The sequence below is a fragment of the Herpailurus yagouaroundi genome, unplaced genomic scaffold (genome assembly GCF_014898765.1).
Source record: "Herpailurus yagouaroundi ecotype Mexico unplaced genomic scaffold, PumYag 28, whole genome shotgun sequence".
Taxonomy (NCBI): Eukaryota; Metazoa; Chordata; class Mammalia; order Carnivora; family Felidae; genus Herpailurus; species Herpailurus yagouaroundi.
The window spans coordinates 8829490-8849591 of NW_024412376.1; the positions used below are offsets into that span (position 1 = coordinate 8829490).

The following is a 20102-nucleotide window of genomic DNA, read 5'->3' on the forward strand; positions in this document are numbered from 1 at the left end:
TCAAAAGAGCCTTACGTTCAACTTTCTGATCCAGAAACCACTCTTAACAGCATGAAATTATAATTAAAAAGTATAATCAACATGAGTAAAAACCATATCCTCGAAATTCTTACCTTGTATTCCTCATGAAGAGATTTAAACTTCCCCTAAATAAAAGATCATGCTTTAGAGGCAACATCATTCTCTCCAGCATAATAGAGAGTCCATGTGCCCTTACTTGCATACATTCAAACATATTCATACATACTTGTGTTTGAGCATGTGTGTACATAAATGCATACAAGTCTATCTGACAAATGTATATAAAAATGGCAGCCTAACATGGCAAAGTGCACACTGTTTAGGCTACAAGACAAGGGCAAGCTAACCTTAAGAAGCACAGGTATGCCCTCTTTGTCTCCTCACATAAGCCTTTGCATACATGTGAGCTGTGGTTTGCTTTCTCCACATTAAGTCACTGGGTTTCCTAACTCAGGGTCCCAGATGCTCTAAGGCAATTGAGAGTCCAGGGAGACTTGGATGATAGGCGATGCAAAAGAGAGAAAAAGGGAGCCATGCATTTGGTAGGTAGATCTGGGAGTGGGCAGGATACCCCAGAAAGTCAGGAAAACCCACTGCAGTCCCTAGTGGATTTGTTCTGGGAAAGAGTCACGTGGACACAAGTGCCAAGTCCAAAGAAGACAAAGATAATGGAAGGAAGAGGACAAGAACAGATCTGGAGACAGTAGAATCCACCAGTGCTAGTGACGGACAGAGGTCAAGAGAAAGGATAAAGAGGATGTTAAGAGCTCCAGCTTGGAAGACTGAGGAGCTGGTGTGATGCCATTTGCACAAAGAAGGAAAAGAAGAAGATAAACTGTTGGTGGGAAATGAGCTGAAATTTAAGTAAACGACGTGGACGGTGTCACAGAAAATGGGCAGAACACTGCAGAGGGACTCAGGTACCCTCGCCGAGCAGCTGTGACCTTGGCAGGACACATAAATCACCCTAGGCTTCAGTTATCTCCTGTCAAATGAGCAGACTAAATTAGAGGACTTTTATTCTTTCCTCATCTCAGGAGACTACAACTCTAGTGTTATCGCTCCTATTTCCCCAATCAGCAATATAGGAAATCAAAAGAAACATCTATTCTCCTTGACATGGGCAGTAGCTATAAAAAAAAAAAAATCAGAGAATTTTCTGCTAACCTTCTTCTTTCCGGGGCTTTCAGAATAATCAAGGACACCTGCTGGGATACCTCCACACACTTGGGACCTGACATGACCATGGACTTGGCCTTCTGCTTTTTACTGGCACAAAAGGAGCATAATGAGAAGGTAATCGGACTGGGGTCACTGGAGGAATTTCTAGCCCACCACAACTGCAGGGTCCACCTCTTCTATTCCTCTTTCTTCTTTCCATGGTGCCCTGTCACCCCACGGAGCTTTCACAACCCAGGGGTTAGGCTAAAAGACTGATGCTGAAGCACCACGTCCTGGGTGGACATATGGCTTACTTCCAGGAAGGGTGAGAACCAGAAACCAGGCCAAGATCAGGCAGGTGCTGCCAAAAACATATGGCAGGAAGACCTTGGCCGGTTACACAGTCCATCAGGGAGCACTTGGATATTGCAGAGGGAGGGTAGGACTACATTGGAGAAGGTGTTAAAGGGACTCCATTATCCCTTCAGGGGAGGAGCTACTGAAGGTTTCAGAGTCAGAGACTGACTTCCAAGAAGAACGAAGGAGTCACAGGACTGGAGGATGAGTCTTCCCACGTATTCTTATCAATGGCAGGAAGGCGTATACTGTCGTTGATGGAGGATGCTTCACATTGCTAGCAGGAGACACCTGAACATATCAACTCACAGGGTAGGGCACAGTCTTGGATTTGGCCAAAAAGGAGGAGGCAGACCCCCCTGACACCATCTAGGCCTGTAGTTTTGGGGCATGAGCAGGGGTCAGTGTCAAAGAGGAAGGTGAGGCCACAATCTGGGTCACAGGAATTGTCAGGCAAGGGGACCTGAGACAAAGAGGACACCCAGGGCCTGGCTACTGATTCTGGAGGACAGGAGCCTCTGCTTCAAATGTCATGTGATGCATCCTTTTCAGTGGGACATGGAACGGAAGGCTGGCCAGACTCTTCAGAACTGGGCCCATTTCTTCAAACCCTTTTGCTCTGCCTGGAACCCATGCAGGAGACTGGAAGCTCCAGGGAAACACTACAAGAGTTCTGGAGGGTTGAGGCCAAGTGCAAAGGGAATCCCAAGCTAAAATTTCCTCTGTGAGCAGAAAATGGCACTCATCAGGTCTCTCTCTCTGACAAGAGATGTACTTAAGGACCCTATGTTTATGATTCTACAGGAAAGGCTGTCACAAGACACTGGAAGCAAGGAGACAGGGCATAGGAGTTAAGAAGCCAGAATGTTTATCCTCACAGAATTTTAAAAAAACACTAAAAATTTAGGAGTGCCTGGGTGGCTCAGTTGTTGAGCATCTGACTCTTGATTTTGGCTCAGGTCATGATCCCAGGGTCGTGGGATCAAGCCCCATACTGGGCTCCATAGTGAGCATGGAGCCTGCTTGAGATGCTCTTTCTCGCTCTCCTTCTCTCCCTCTGCCCCCCTCCTCCACTCGTGCACGTGTCCTCTCTCTCAAATTAAATAAATACGTACATATAGGCTTGCATACAGACATACACTAAAAATTTGGATGGAGGTCAAGATGGACAGGAGGTGAATCATGAGACGTGGTAGCTACAAGTGATTTGTAATCACGTAATCATGGGACACCAAGTGTCACACAATCAGTTCCAGGGAGGATCACACAAAGGCAGCAAAGGCCCTGGATGACGATGGAATGTACATAATAAGGTAGGAGGATAACGATTGAACCTCATAAAAAGGAAAACAGAAATAAAGTATATATAATAAAAAAAAAAAAAAAGGACAACTTGTCTCAGGAGGAAAACTAACTGGACACTCAGAGCAAATGGACAGACTCAGAAGAAGAGCACATAAAACAAAACAAGCCAAACAAAAAAGTGCAGATGTGACCCTTTTGCTAAATCCTTCAGAAAAGTGACCCACGATGTCCCAGTGACCCAGCAGTATCCACATATACGAATGTCTTTCTCGTGGCTCACCTGGAGACTCTTCTAATATATACCACCACCTTTCTATGTAAACACAGATAAACTAGAGGGAAAAGGGCAGATGAATCAAAGGAATTCAAGCTGTCCCCGCAGTCCTATAGAGGCTTACTAATATATTCCCAGGCTGCACAGCAGGAAGCAGGGGTCAGCAGACAAGAAGGTGATGTGGGGAGCTTTCCCACTGTGCCACACTTACGGAAACACTCTGCTTTAATAACCCCAAACCCAGGACGTGCAGAGACACACAGCACTCAACCCTCTCTGCCCTTGTGCTCCCGCTGTGCCCTGCAGAAGGCTGTGCACCGTGGGAGCCAGGGGCTCCTGAAAGATTTAAAATGCAGATAAGAGACCTATGCTCCACATGACAGGACAGCAGTCATTCCGCACCTGAGCCAGGATAGGGTTCCACCAGAAAGTGTCACCCTGTTACAAAGGCAAGAGGGCTACTGTGCCCCAGATCAGGTCGGACATCCAAAGGCAGTTTTGTCCCGAAGGTCTGCAATGATCCATATGGCCAGACAAAAAAAAATATGTGCTAAGCAACAAGGCACTCCATGGCGTCTGGTCTGAGAAGGAGACAAAATGAAACACCTCATGGAGTTTTGTGGAAAAGCCTCATATCCAACTGAAGAAGATGACATATCCACAAATATCTAAGGAGACGTAAGGACTCACGGATGGCAACCCCAGTTTACCAAAGGCAAGTCGAAAAGAGAACAAGCATCATGAGATGAGGCAGTCAAGGACATTTTTAGGAGAAAGTTATGATTTTTGCTGCCCGTGACAATGGTAGGCATGTGTGCCATGGTGGGCTAGGGCAATGGCTCCTGGCTAATGGAATCCCATGAGCAGAGGGAAGAAGGAAGACCATGGCCAATTACACAGCACAGACGTCACATCAGGGAGCACTTGGATATTGAAGGGGGAGGGTAGGACCACATTGGAGAAGCCTCTGAAGAGACTCCATTATCAGGCATGAGGAGCCACTAAACATTTTGGAGTGGGAGACTGACTTCCAAGAAGAACGGAAGGAGTCACAGGATTGGAGGACAAGTCTTCCCACATATTCTTATCAACTCTTTATCAATGGCAGATACCAGGAGCAAAAAAGCATCTGCTTTTTCCTCCCTCTAAATACCCACGGTCACCCACACACATAGAACTTGAGGATTTTTAGCCCAGAGCTCTTCGCAACCCAGCTAAGCAGCCACCATTCCGTGGGTTTTACTCACTGACCAACCACACCTTATATTTGTTCTGCCTCACCAAGGACACCCCGTAAGCCACCATCGTTTTCCTTACCAAATACTTTTCTGTGCAGAAATTCTCTCTGGACTATTGTTCAAAGTTATGATAAGAAAAACCTGTTAAGCAAAGGTCTTTTGGGAGAGGCTTAAAATGCCTATGTGCCTGTCCGTTGCTTCTGTTGCTGGTGCTTACGTGCTTGCTAGTGCAAAAGAAAGTGCATGATACAAAGTACCCTTGTTGATAATCAATTGACCTGACCGTTAAGTATGAGTGTCGACTTCTAGACTAGTCCGTTTCTCTATCCTAACCTGCCCTGGGTTGGTCTTTGCATTATTCACCACAGAAATGCAAATCAAAACGACAGTGAGCTGCCCCTTCACACCCACCAGGATGGCCAGAATCAAAGACACACAATACAAGTGTTGATGAAGAAGCACAAATCAAAGGGGTTCCCCCAAGAAGACAATACTCAGTGTGCTTTACTCATACTTCAGCTCCACGGGAGTGCATTGTAATCCATTTTTGAAATATCAATTTTACTAAAGACAGAAACTGGTAAGATTCTCTGTGACTGAAAAAAATGCACAGGGGCGCCTGGGTGGCTGAGTTGTTTAAGCATCCAACTTTGGCTCAGCTCATGATCTCACTATTTGTAGGTTTGAGCCCCACATCAGGCACTGTGCTGACAGCTCAGAGCCTGGATCCTGCTTCAGATTCTGTGTCTCCCTCTTTCTGCCCCTCCCCCACTTGCATTCTCTAAGAAAAAAAATTTTTTTAATGCACAATATAAGAACTTCTTTAGCGCAATGAGATATGGACTGCAGTCTGCAAAAACCAATTTCTGGGTTTGTCTCACATTTCTTCTCTTCTGAGATTCAGAGGTACAAAAAGTACAGAGAGGTATCTTTACCTTGAATTTTCATATTGAAAGAATCTAAAAATGATCAGCATTTGGGATTCCAAATACCACCTGGGTTCCTATCCTAAAGGGATTAAAAATGTAATTCCTCTTTTCAAAAAAGCAATTGAACTAATGGGACAAATTCAGTTGCCCGGCAAATCCTCTATAGCATTAGGAACTGCAGACTCCATGAAACTCTGCTGAAATCAATAGTTTGGATTAGAGAAGAAAATTCTCAATGACCTTTATTTATTCTACTGCTCTAAGATGTTAGCGATTTCTAACAAATGGGATTCCCACTGTTAAAATTAAATATAGATTGTAAAGCCACCACCATTAATCTTATTTGTTGCTATTGTTGTTGTATGAGGATTGGTTTGCCATCATTGCGCGTGGTCTGAACTGTAACTCACATTTATGTTTGGTGTGCATGTTGTCTTTTTTATTAGATAAGAGCTCGACAGCAGGTGGAGGGTTTCTTAACCAACTCTAATCCCTATAGGTAGAAGTGGTCTTGCCCACTTTCTTTCTCCTCTCTCCTTCCCCAGCACCAGCCAGTATGGCAATTATCAGTGTAGGAACTATTTAGGAAGGCATAGTTCAGTAATTCATACTAAATTCCTTGGCCCTGTAACAAAGCGTTGGCAACAGACACTTTCTGCTTCAAATACTTTGTCGTTCTGTGGACAGTCTTTCATAGGAGGCCAACATACAGAGCTTTTTCTTCCCCTCACCTTCCAACATGAGAGAGATGACAGAAACTCACATGTAATTTTTTCCCCATTCTACATTAAATTTCACATATTGTCCCCTATGAAACAATCTCACTACTGTCAACCATTTATTATAGTCTCCAGTAATTTGAATATAATTCTTGCTGAATTCCACCTTTATACTGTACATGATTTTAAAAACTAGGCCAATAAATAATAAGGAAAAGGTTGTAAAAAGAACATTTAGCACCTTATAACAGGACGGATTTTCTCATTGTCTGACAGTTCATTTATATATGAAAATTTGACCTGTGAAAGCTAATTACAATTCACCTTACCTCCTTATTAAAGCAGACCTTCAAAGAATCTCAGGCAAAACTGTGAGCATTTAATGCTCAATGTATTAACCAGCAATAAAATGTGGTTCAGTTTTTAGATTCTGCAATCCAAAATGGCCACCAAATCCACTCGTGTCACAAAGGGTCTGAATCAATGGAGACCCTGGATGTACGTTTGGGACCTCTGTTAGGAAGCAGAGGAAGATTATGTATAATTGAAAGGAATATTGAGTATTTTTTTTTTTTTGAGACAGTAACAGAAGCATTTGGGAGCCTGCTTCATGTTCAACATGGAGGTGAATGTGGATAGAGGGAGTGGGGAGGGAGCAAGGGAGCTGCTAATTCCTAATAGGCTACTTTGGGTTTGGTCTCGTGATGGACCCAAGCTAGCTCTACCAGACCTAGTCCGTTCTTCACACACAGATGCTTTGTGCCTTCTCCAAGCCGTGTTACCTTTCTTGTCACCCCACAGGAGACTGTTCTCATGGCAGCTTCTCATCCTACCCAGAAATGGGTGAACACTCCTTGAAAAGACATTCTCCTTAGGATTTCTTTCCTCCAACTGCTTTTGGATTAGTGCAACTTTAAACCCTTACCATGACATCATCCTCTTTGGACACCTGGCTGGGAACAGCAGACGAACTCTATCTGAAACATATACGTTCTGTCATCATTTAAGTGAATTACTTCTTGTACTAAACAGCAAAGGAACCATTTATGGTGAAAGCAAAGTGAAACACAGTGGTGATTTCTTCAACCAAAATGCAATATCATCAATACACATTTAAGATGTACATAAAACTACTAGGATGTCACCAAAAACAAAACAAAAAACAAACAAAAGAAAACAAACAACAACAACAACAAAAACCATGGTTCCTCTGCAAAGTTGTGGTATTCTCTGAAGCTAATCCACTGCATTAAAAACATAGCCTTTTAAATGCACAACATTCACTCACTTGCTCATCTCTTCCCTTAAGACAAAACAGTTCCCAACCCATCTTGGAAAACAAAGCACACCAAAGAAAGAAAGACCAGTTTGATCTCTAGAATCCTAGTGCTCAAATGAGATAAGGAAGTATCTACACTGATGTATTCATCCACATTTTTTTTTATATAATGGTATCAAAAAGTGAAGATGACTTTAGACTCATGAATTCTGAGCTAACTCTGGGGTGTAAATGTTCACACAGTGTACAACTACAGATGGTTGATTCTCGCCTCTCCTCCCAATTCCCTATCCACCTTCCAGGGTAAGCAATCCTAAATGCATTGCTGATAAGTTCTCAAGACAGGGTAAATCCAAAATAACAACATCATCTGCCTTATCAGGGGGCCCCTTGGCTGCACAAACTGTGGCTTTATTGCACCAGAGATAGTAATTAAACCTTCACCAGGCTCACTCATATGTCCCAGTGCAGAGTAGAACAAGCGTGCAGCTTCCTATTATGTGACGCTTATTAACTAAAAAATAAAAGCTGTGTTAAAAAAAAAAATGGGCCTGACACAAGAGAAAGGTAAATATGGCCATGTTTTATTGCTACATGTATTTTTTTAAAGAAATGCCTATTGTACCGTGGAGTAGGTAGCATTTCCCAGTATGTTTGAAATCATTCAGTGTAGCACCATATGGTGCGGTAATGTCACTGAACAGCGGGGCACGAATAACTCACAATTCATTTCACTTTGTACTCTTATTTGTTTAGAAAGTAAAACTATTTTGAGAACGCTGCCATTTGAGGTCCTTCAGAGTCAGGAAAGGCTGAGCATTCATGAAGCTATTCTTTTCCACGTAGGAAGCCACTGAAGAAACATAAGAGGAAAGGCTATCCTTCTGGAAAGGATATCTAAATTAGCCAATGTGTGAGATGGGAGAGGACCGGGCGGAGAACGGAGAGGCTGTTTATCTGGCATACAAAATAAGGCAAACCACTGGCCCTGAATTGAATAGTATTCTGGCACTCACTGGGGTGGACAAAAGGATGATTCGGTCAAAGGGAATGTGAATGAAATGGGTGAATTAAAGTATTCAGACTGTCTGACCCATTATGAAATTACTCCTCTTCATTCTGAAGCTCCAGCTTCACCTATCAGGCAATGGCTTTGGTAGATAAGCCAGTCTGGTTCTTCTGCAAAAGTATACTGACTCCTAAAAATATACAAGATCAATGCAGACCAAAAACTAGTGATGAGCCACGTCAAGTAATGCATCTTCTCAGGTCATTGGCAAAGGTGAGTGTGTGAGCAGGGGAAGTGAAAGCAAGAGCAAGACTCCGATCAGAGGCTAAGATCAAAGAACCAAAGACTAGATGCTACACATCACCAGGTCATCTCCATAACCCACCCAATTAGACAACTATTCGTCTCCATACTCGATCTGTTCAAAAGGACCAAAGCGCGTAGGTCCTAACCAAGAAGACTGTAGAACACCCTAATTCTAAACATCCTAAACTCAACATCTAAATGTCTAAAAACTTCCTGGTGGGACACTATGTAGACACAGTTACCCTAATATACAGTGAGGCAAGTAAAACTAGAACCAAATAAGAAACCTCTAGAATTTGGAATTGTAAAAGGTTGTACAATGAGTGTCCAGAGATAAAGACTTCCAGAATTCTGACCCGGACCGACTTTTCTTTCCAGTAGGAGTCCTGGGAAGTGCTGACAGCTGTCAACAGTTAAGAAATGGTAAAAGGGTTCCAGTTCCTTTTACCAAGCCAGGAAAGGCAGACGTTCAGTCAGTGGTATTCCTTTCTCATACCAGCTATTTACTGGACAAAAGCTCGACACCCAGCCATGATCTTCGATGAGCTTTTTTGTTCCTTTAACATCTCCTAACTTCACCTGTACCAAAACAGAAAACATCATTGAACACAAGGGAGGTGGGTATTTAATACCTACTGGCCTGGAAATAGCAACACTAGTCTACTTTTCTCTCGTCCACATTAGTGGGACCCGGGCGTTAAGAGCACGACAAAGACACAGCCATCCAACAACAAAGCAGCATGAGACATAAATCAGAACACATCTTACAACTACACTTCCCCATCCCCACTGCCTAATATGCTTTTAGAAAAAATTCAAGGGGCGCCTGGGTCGCTCAGTCGGTTAAGCGTCCGACTTCGACTCAGGTCATGATCTTGCGGTTCGTGAGTTCAAGCCCCGCATCGGGCTGTGTACTGATGGCTCAGAGCCTGGAGCCTGTTTCATATTCTGTGTCTCCCTCTCTCTCTCTGACCCTCCCCCATTCATGTTCTGTCTCTGTCTCAAAAATAAATAAACGTTAAAAAAAAAAAAAGAAAAAATTTAAAAGATCAATTTTGTATGAAATGTTTTAACAGGTACACATAATTCAACAGAAACTTTCCTTAGGTTTCGTTAGATGTGATTGACAAGGCTGTTTTACCACTTCCCTGGTGACTTTATTTTTCAGCTCATCTCCACAAAGGGTAACAATCTTCATTATGCTACAACCACAATTTCTTATATTGTTAGAAAACTACTGTGGTACTTGGCTCCATACCAACAAATACAATGGATTCAATGGCCTCAGCATGGCTTTCATGTATGTTTCATTTTCATGACTAAAGTTACTTTTATTATTTTGTCCCAGTTTTTTTTTTTTTTGCAGCTAACAGGAAATAAAGAAGTTGACAGACTATTTAAAAAATATACAACATTCTAAACAGCACAAATAAAAGTGAACTGTAAAAATCTTGGGAAAATTACTGTTTTTTTCCTCCAATGACAGTTTTAAACATTCAATATTCTTATGAAATCTTCTAGACACAATTACACAGAAAAGGCTTCATACATTTAAAAAGAATATGACAGAACACTTAGTTAAATGTTATATTAAAGATTCATTGTAAATTAAATATTAAAAAGTATTCAACAGATCCAAGTGTGGTTCAAATCCATCTGTTACTACAAACTATATTCTTTCTTTATCTTAGCCTTGCCATATGCCATAGCAGAGGACCCAAGCTTTTTTTTTTTTTTTTAATTTTCCATTTGAAAACCTTCCTTAGAAATGAATAGTCATGGTTAGTATATGGCATTTACTCTGCACTATAGATTATCACAGAGTCCTATTTCACTAGGTTAAGTGAGAAAGACCACAGATAGAATTTAATTAGAAAAATCCCATCCCCCCACCAAAGGTATGTTAGCTTCTTAGACACTGTGGATAAAATGTTCATCACTAAATTCTCTGAAGGAGTAAGAGAAGTAAAGAAAAGAAGAAAGGAGGTGCACCTGGGTGGCTCAGTCGGTTGAGCATCTGTCTCAGGTCTGATCTCAGGGCTTGCAAGTTCGAACCCCGCATCAGGCTCTGTGCTGACAGTTTAGAGACTGGAACCTACTTCAGATTCTGTGTCTCCCTCTCTCTGCCCCTCCCCCTTCCCTCCCTCTCACTCTCTCTCAGTAATAAGCAAACATTAAAAAAAATTTTTTTTAAAAGAAGAAAGGAAAAGACAGACTATTCCTAAGAGTGGGAAACAAGAAAGCAGGAAGGAAAGAGATGCCAAAAGCAAAAAGACAGAAAACTGCAGCCCAGGGGCACCTGGGTGGCTCAGTCCACTGAGGGTCTGACTTCGGCTCAGGTCATGATCTCGCGGTTTGTGAGTTCGAGCCCTGCGTCAGGCTCTGTGCTGACAGCTCAGAGCCTGGAGCCTGCTTCAGATTCTGTGTCTCCCTCTCTCTCTGCCCCTCCCATACTCATGCTCTATCTCTCTCTCTCTCTGTCAAAAATAAACATTAATTTTTTTTAAGACAAAAGAAAACTGCAGCCCAGAAAACAAGTGAGCAGGTTTACCTTTCCATTCCTTATGCCACTGACAATATGATTATTGGATACACAGGGAAAGTATGGGAGAGAAAGATCTCAAAATCCTTACGGAACAAAAGCTCCTGAGACGTAGGTCTGCTCATGATCATCTATTTGGAGGGAAAATGAAGAAAACAAAAAATGGAGAGAAAACCTAGAATTGTCTCCATACCATCCCAGAACAACCAACACGCCTATTCCGCGGGGAGCCACTTGCCACAAAAAAGGAGGTCTACAGGACACATCTATGGAGGAACACAGCCAATTAAATCAAGTCAGTACTACTGGAGCAAGGCAAAGGAGGGGAGCTGTCGAAAATAAGTATCTGCATTAGTGTTTTCCACCCGACTATAAAAGCACCATCACTAAACCTTTGAGGCTCTAAAACCTGACTGTTGAAAGGAAGATCATTGTACTCGTTAATTTAAATGACATGAATTCAGGGGATAGCCATGTTTGCTATGTTTTCTGCATTCCATTCTACATTCTGCATTCTTCTGCATTCTGCATGCTACTTGCCATGTTTTCTGCATTCCACTCCACATTATCTCGATGCTGAAAATACGAAGATGAATAGTATGTGAATCCCCAATTCCACCTGATTCTTCACCTTTAGAAGCTCACTCCTAAGGACAGAGACAACTGAAGAGGCCCGTCTTGTCATCACCATATGCTAATCACCAACACTGTTCTTCTGCAAAGTAATCCCTTACGTTGCTAGATATAATGTAATTAAAGTAGGATTACGATTTATCATCTGGGGTGCCTCAGTGGCTCTGATCATGATCCCCCGGTTTGTGAGTTTGAGCCCCGTGCTGGACTCCATGCTGACAGCTCAGGGCCTGGACCCTGCTTCAGATTCTGTGTCTCCCTCTCTCTCTCTCTGCCCCTCCCACACTTGTGTGCTCTCTCTCTCTCTTTCTCTCAAAAATAAGTAAACATTTAAAAACTTACGGGGCGCCTGGGTGGCTCAGTCGGTTGAGCATCTGACTTCAGCTCAGGGCATCATCTCATGGTCCGTGAGTTCGAGCCCCGCATTGGGCTCTGTGCTGACAGCTCAGAGCCCGGAGCCTGTTTCGGATTCTGTGTCTCCCTCTCTCTATGCCCCTCCCCTGTTCATGCTCTGTCTCTGTCTCAAAAATAAATAAACGTTAAAAAAAATTTTTAAAAAAAACTTAAAAAAAAATAATGGACCTCACTTGATCTGTTCTGTTCCCCCATGATAACCTTCTGCCACATTATGAAACCACAACTTCCAATGAAAACCCAAAGCAGATTACACCTGTGTGCAAGAGCACACCTTAAAGGAAATCTTGCAAATAAACTTAAAATAGAGGTATAGCAAAGTATACAAAAGTATAGGGGAGAGAGAGAGAAGCAAGCATAGAGAAACAAGAAAGGCAGGGAGAAAGGAAGGAGCAAGGGGAACTGTACATGAATTATGTACCAACAACCTTCTTGTTAGGTCCCACACCACCCAGAAGGTATAACTGTTTGGCTCATCTGTTCAAACAAGCCTGTAAAAACCAACTTCATGGCTCCCACAGCCCAAAGAATGATAGATGGTTCATTATCAATTTTCTCTTCTTGCCTATTTTCTTTTACAGAGGTCTGTAGCTAATCCCATGTGTTTTGTTTTAATTGCTGACATCACTATTTTTATATCTGCTGTTTTATACTATCACAGATTCAGAGTTCCAGTATTTTCAGACTGTACAGAATTGAGATAAGCACATTCGATAGTTCTATCTTGTTTCTAGTACTTAAGGGATGTTTCTCCCTCTGTGAAGGTGTAAGGACACATTCTCCCATCCACCCCCAACACATGGGTCCCCAACATGATTCATTTACGATCAGATTATCATCTGTGGAGGGCAGGGTTCCTGCCAAAGTGAGAAAGTCTAATATGTCTGAAATCTTTTATTTTTTTTTTAATACAGGGAGTAGAAAATTAGAAAAACAAAACAAGTTTAAAGGCAAACAGGAATTGTGGAAGGTCAAGAAAGCACGAGGACAGTGAAGACTTAAAAACATGTAATCATTCTCTCAACAGGCAGGTGGGGGGGATGGGGGAGGGAGAACGAGGGAGAGAGAGACAAAGGGTGAAAAATATGAATTGCTAGTTCTACAAGATGCTTAGTGGTGGGGAGAAAGAAAAAGAAGAAAGAGTGTTCCACAGTCACTGGGGAAATGCCATACACTGTATTCTCTGCGAGGTTCACAGGGGAGAGTAGTGTAGACATGACAGGCTCAAAGACAGGTTCTGCAATAACATAATTACTAGGACCATTTAAGTCAAGAGATCTGCCGTGAGTTGTTACCTCCACTAACTCAATTACAGCCCATTCAGTGATGCCCTTCCCCACTTCTCCCAGTGCCTGCCATCTCTAGATTATTCCTGACGTCTTTGACCAAGGAAGTTCTCAAATGCTTCATCTCCCCTGCTGTAAGAGATGACTGGTAACTCTGAGTTACTTCATTATTCCTCCTCAACCCCCACCCCCACACCACCCCACCACCCCCCCCCCTTTTTTTTTTTATAAAAACTACAGCTAAAGAGAAAAAATCCTCCATTGAAGAGAGTTTTAGACAAAGAGCAGCAGGGAAACAACTTCAGGAAGGTACATGGTATAAGGATTTCCAGTTGGGACCTTCTCTTAAAGCTATTCCTTACTTTTTTGTTGTTGTTTTAATTTTATAATATACCCTGGAATCATCTCCAAATAAGTTCAAAGAGATCTTCTTATGGCTACACAGCACTCCATCCTATGGATGTATAATGTAAAATAGTTAATTCAACCTTTCTTCTATATGTGGACATTTAGATTGGTTACAATATTTTGCCATTGCAAACAACGCTACAATAAAAATACTTTACACATATGCATTCCTGTGGCTGGATACAGAATGTATAAAAGCATGCCTGTATCTGGCTCACTTGTACACAGTGTATCTTGCATATACTAGGCACTATGGAGATTAGTTATACCCAAGGGATAAGTGGAGGCAGAACGAAAAAAAATGTATAAATGGGACAGGGATAGAAATGACAGAAAGAGTGACATTTCTGACTATAAATTTTCATGTATTTCTCACTTTAGAACTATGGTAAGGTTTTGTACATTATATAATAAGTAATTAAAATAAATAAATATGGGAAGATGGTACACAAACACTAAGAAATGAAATCAACTTCACTACAAATGGACAGCATAGCTACACTGAAGGAGAGTACCCTAGGTAACCCTGGAAAATAATATACTGACTACATCATCTAAGGCTAAGGCAAAAAAAAAAAAAAAAAGAAAACACACACACACACACACAAACAGTATTTCATAAAAGAATAGGGTAGTTTCATAAAAGTGTCTTTCATAAAAGAAAGTGTTTTTCACAGTTTGTTTCATAAAAGAATAGGGTAGTAATTTCAAAAGTACCTTGTTTTATTCCATGATTGTAGAAATAAGTATATCTTGCATAATGGGAGCCAGCTTTCTTACTGGAATGGAAGGCAATTATAAATAAGGAATAGGGAAAGGCTAGACTCCCATATGTTGGACTGAAATTAAAGGTACTGGGAGGCGCCTGGGTGGCTCAGTTGGTTAAGCATCCGACCTCTGCTCAGGACACAATCTCACAGTTCCTGAGTTCAAGCCCTACATCCGGCTCTCTGCTGTCAGTGCAGAGCCCTCTTTGGATCCTCTGTAACCCACCTGCCCCTGTCCCTCTCCTACTGGCATGCACACTCTCTCTCAAAAATGAATACACATTTTTTAAAAAGAGGTATTGGTGTGAATTTTAATATATACACTGACAAACATAGACACAGACAAATGGGTGGGGTGTGTGTGTGTGTGTGTGTGTGTGTACATTTATGTATATATTTTATGGCTCTATTCACTTAAAGGGCATAAAGCCTATGGTACTCGAGTAACAACAGAATACTTAACTCCTCTCTTTCTTGTTTCTAAATATGATTACTTAATATTACACGCTGGCAATTCTTAGTAATATGCCCTGATTCCAGGGCCGGAGTAAGCAAAGCACAAGATGAACCTGGAACATCTTGTGGCTCCAGAACATAAGGAAGCACCTACAAAGTGATGGGGACATTCAAAAGGATACAGAGCCAACTGGAGGGGCCTCCCAGCAGCCAAATCTGTGATGTTTCAAGAAACAAAATGACTTAGCCCAATGTACAAAATAACAATCTGTGAACTCCTACTAATAAAAACAAACAAGGAATAAGGGAAAGCAGGTCCTTACGGTGAAATTCTAACCAATAAATGAAAAAGGAATATGGGAACTACAAGGGCACCTTCTGACAAACAATATGGTATTATCTGTTTAAGGGAAGACTAAAAAATAAAATTAAGGGACAAAACTAGGAATACGTAGTCTCATACACATAGTCACAAAGTATGATCACTGCAAAGGGAAAAACTAACTTTTTTTTCAAGATTTTTAAGTAACCCCCACACCCAACACAGGGCTCGAACCTACAACCCGACATCAAGAGTGTCATGCTTTACTGACTGAGCCAGCCAGACGGCCCATAACATTTAAACTGAAAATGGAAGGAGAGTAACTTTACAGTGGAAACACCTGGCAGATACCACACCATTTAAATCACCCATATTAGCATCACCAATAAGGGGTCAAATAAACAGTGTGCTTCCTGAGCGAGTGTACAGGGAAGGTCAGTGTCATCTCTGTGTTATTAACAAAAACGTACAATCTAAATACAACCAGGCAGAAATATCAGAAAAGCCCAAACTGACATATAACCTAAAACAGACGTGGCCAATATGCTTCAGAAGTTTTAAAGTCACAACATGTAAAAGGAGACCGAGAAACTGTTCCCCCCAAAAACGAGAGGAGACATGAGGTCATGTAATGCGGCACCTGGGATTGGACTCTGGGCCCAAGAAAGGATACGAGGAAGGAAATGGATACATTTCAAAAAAGGTCTTAGGTTTCACAGGTTGGAAAACTAAGGCCAACTGGTCACCTATTATTTATGATTGAAGTTTCTGAAACACAGCCATTACTGTTCATCTCAGTATCATCCACAGATGTTCTTAAACTACAACAGAGATGAGCAGTGGCTACCAAGACCTCATGGCCACTAAGGCCAAAAATACTTATTCTTTGGCCCTTTACAGAAAAAGTGTGCTCATCTCTGGATTAGAAAATGGTACTACTGAATTGGGACACCTGGGTGGTTCAGTTGGTCAAGTGTCAAACTCTTGATTTCCACTCAAGTCATGATCTCACAGTTGGTGCGTTCAAGCCCCTGCTTAGGATTGTGTCTGTCTGTCTGTGTGTCTCTCTCTGCCCTTTCTCCCCATGCTCAAGATAAATGAATAAACTTTTAAAAGAAGAAAATAATGTGAACTTCATGATTTCGGTCACTTCACTGTAGTTCTTGAAAAGGTCAGTGTGAGGAATCTGAGAGAAGGGTTTACAAGAATCTGTTTTCACAACTGTTTTGAAATCTGTCCGAAAATATTTCAAAATGAAAAATCCAAAAATAATCTATACCTTGGGGTCTAGTTATTTCCATTGTCAGAGTGGTTCACACGTCAGATGGATTCTTCCTTGGCTTATTACACTACACTTCGGCCCTTGGTCGCCTCTGGTAAGAGATGGCTACTTTTACAGGATGCTAAATATGGAAATGCAACATCCATGCACCCAGCCAGAAAGTGCTCTTACCCAGAAGCACTTTATGGTTGCCATTTATTCTGTGTCAGGCTCTGGGCTAAGTGCTTAACACCTATCTTCTTGTAAGGAAGTGCATTTGCAAAAAGGAAAATCCATTTACTTAGAGATTTCTAATTCCATAAAAACACTTTTTACTAGACACTAAAGTAAGCAAGCAAAAGCTACAGAGGAGTGGCATGAGGGCCATCAAGGGCACCTCGTGAAAAGGTTATCTTTAGCACAATTCCTTCATCTCAACATCCCAAACATATCCTGGAGGTTTTCTGTCTCTACAGTGAATATTGTTTGAATAAAGAGACTCATAGCCTTGTTGGTGAGACAGGTGAATCTCATAATCCACCAAATCCAAAGTATCATTGATTGTAAGATGCACCAGTATTTTACAGACCACGAAGAGAAAAAGGTTTTGCCAAGTTTATGTGGAAGATGCCATCAATTTTAAGTACTTCCAAATTCAAAACTAGTAAAATGTGTACCTTTGAATGAATTACAATCTACAACATATACTCGATACGTGATCAGTATGCATTCTGGGAGGTACCTTTTACCTTTACCAATCTGGACAGCTCTATGCAGAATGGTACTCCAGGTCTGCCTTAGCAAAGAAAATAACAACTGAAGCAGATGGCCAGTTAAAGCCGTTGCTAAGATTCACACTAATGGGAATGCTGGTCAACACTGGAAAATTTCAGCTCTGACGCACGAAAGAAGCTGCGCAAGCGATTCTGGGAGCCCAAATTACCTCCCGCGCAGCCTCTGCTGGCTGCAAACTAATGACCTCCTCACACATCCCTGCATTTCTATGAGTGCTCTGCTACCAGTATCCGTGACAGTCAATATTCCACCTGAAAGACACCAGTCCAGGATCCGTATTTCTACACGTTCAGAGTTGGCCTCTTGAAGACACTGCAACAAGTGGCTAATTTTTGTGACTTTAGTCCTGAATATTTGTTGTTCTGGAGAGGCTGTACAGTCTGACAATTTACTGTCAAATTGCCCTATGCATGCCCTTATTTGTTTGTTATCCATGTTAAAGTCAAGGGCAGCCAGGAGATTTCACAATTGGGTCTTAGATACCATCTAGTCTCACTCCTTCATTCTACAAAGGAGGAAACTGAAGCAGAGAGGTGAGAATATTTGCATAAAGAAAGGCAGTACAGGAGACCGGTGCAGAGCCTGGACCAGAACCCAGTGTTCTCACTCCTGGTCCGGCAGGCATTCCATTTCATCATACAGAGGATTGAACCTCACTTAATATTTGCATCCACTACCCACATACCATCATCACAATCCTGGCAAAGCATGCTTGTTTTCAGATATTTTCGCATTCTTTAAACCTATTTTCTTTTTAAAAAATGAATCAAGATGTGGTTTTAAAGTTTGAGGGTATGTACTTTTTTTTTTTAAATCTTTTTAAAAGCAAGTTGTATAAAAATAAAGCTATCTAAAGCAACAGCGATTTTATAATGGGATTCCAATCACAACTCTCCCACCTGGGGAGACCAACTAAAAAAAACACAGGAGGACTTTTCAACTATTGTCAGTAGCTGTGGTGTCTATTTTTTAAAAACATATTGCCAATTTCATATTGCCCCTTGGAATATATATGTCCCTATGAATACAGCCATACTTTAAACCTACCACCAACCCCATACTCCTGAATACATTGTCAGAGAGCAGGAATTAATAGATTGAATTCAGAATGCACACATTTGACTTAGAGCACAGCTGCAGTTAAAATTCAGATGCATGGAAGAGAGAAGACAATTTTCTTTCCAAGTAATGACTGGTAACCTATAGGCAGTGCACTAAACAAAACAGAGCACAGAATCCTGGAACACACTCAGCATTCCAGAGAATATGCTGAGTAGCACATGAGGCCAGTCAGCAGCTCGGCAAAGCCCGAGATCAGAGACCGCATCTTCTGTAACTCTGACTTAATGAAGTTCACAAAAGCTGCTTTAAAGGAAGAAGCATTTGACAAAATTAAGAGTATAGAGATTCTCTAATGGAAGCACTCCCTATAGAAGAGATGTGTGAATTACAGGAATTCAACCCATCACAACCATTCGGAAGAGCTATTCACATTCACACGTGACAGAAGACAGGAGGCTGATGTAGAGGCAGGAGATGAGCACAACATGTGACCCACACTTGATTAATGTGTTGCAGGAAGAGCCTTCAAGCACAGGGAAAGAAACTGGGAATGGCCCAGGGACATGGGGGGGGAACCCTAACAAAAACCAAATTTCTAGTTCATTCTTGAGTTTGTACACTAAGTACAATAATTTCAACTAATTCAGAGCAAAATGGAAAGTGATCACAGTGTCAGCTAATGCACAGAAACTCTCCATTAACCCTCACTTCCAAGCTTTTATGGTAGAATGATAATTGGTTTTCATAATTTTAGATCCTATACGACTTTCTGAATCATCATAGAAAATGGTCAGAAATATCTCCTTAATGAACACAACACAAACTATCCTTTTTTTTAAAAAACGTTTTTTTAATGTTTATTTTTGAGAGACAGAGAGACAGAGAGAGAGAGAGAGAGAGAGAGAGAGAGAGAGAGAGAGAATGAATGAGAATGAGTGGGGAAGGAGCAGAGAGAGAGGGAGATACAGAATCCGAAGCAGGCTCCAGGCTCTGAGCTGTCAGCACAGAGCCCAATGCAGGGCTCGAACACACTAATCACAAGATCATGACCTGAGCCAAAGTCGGTGCTTAACCTACGGAGCCACCCAGGTGCCCCAACAGAGTATCCTTTGAAGAAGCTCCTATACTCAATGCTGAGAGACCAGAAAATGCAAGAGTCATAATGCAGGTATCAAAAGGAATAGGAGACTAGAGATATTACAACATATTTTTCAACACTAGGCGATCCATGTAGGGTATAAATGGTACCTTCATTAATCAGATATTCAATTAACCAGAATACCACAGGCCAAGGAATACAGGGTTCACATGGATTGCCACATGAACCACAATCCTCTCACACAAAGGAGATTTTGATAATACTGTAAATGTCCACACATAAAGATATATACAAAGGGATGTATATTCTAAAGGAATAATGCCTTCTTGTCCCATGATTTAGCAACCATATGGAGGCTGGTAGCTGTGTAAAGAATTTCTGTTTTGAGAGTGTCTATAGTTCATGTGCAAAGAGAAAGAAAGAAAGAAAGAAAGAAAGAAAGAAAGAAAGAAAGAAAGA

At 41.6% G+C, this 20102-nt stretch overlaps 1 protein-coding gene across 13 annotated transcripts in view; it reads right to left on the bottom strand.

Moving 5' to 3' along the window:
- Window positions 1-20102, bottom strand: part of UNC5D (unc-5 netrin receptor D) — a 577007-nt gene that overhangs the window by 431797 nt on the left and 125108 nt on the right. The gene's annotated exons all lie outside the window — the stretch shown is intronic.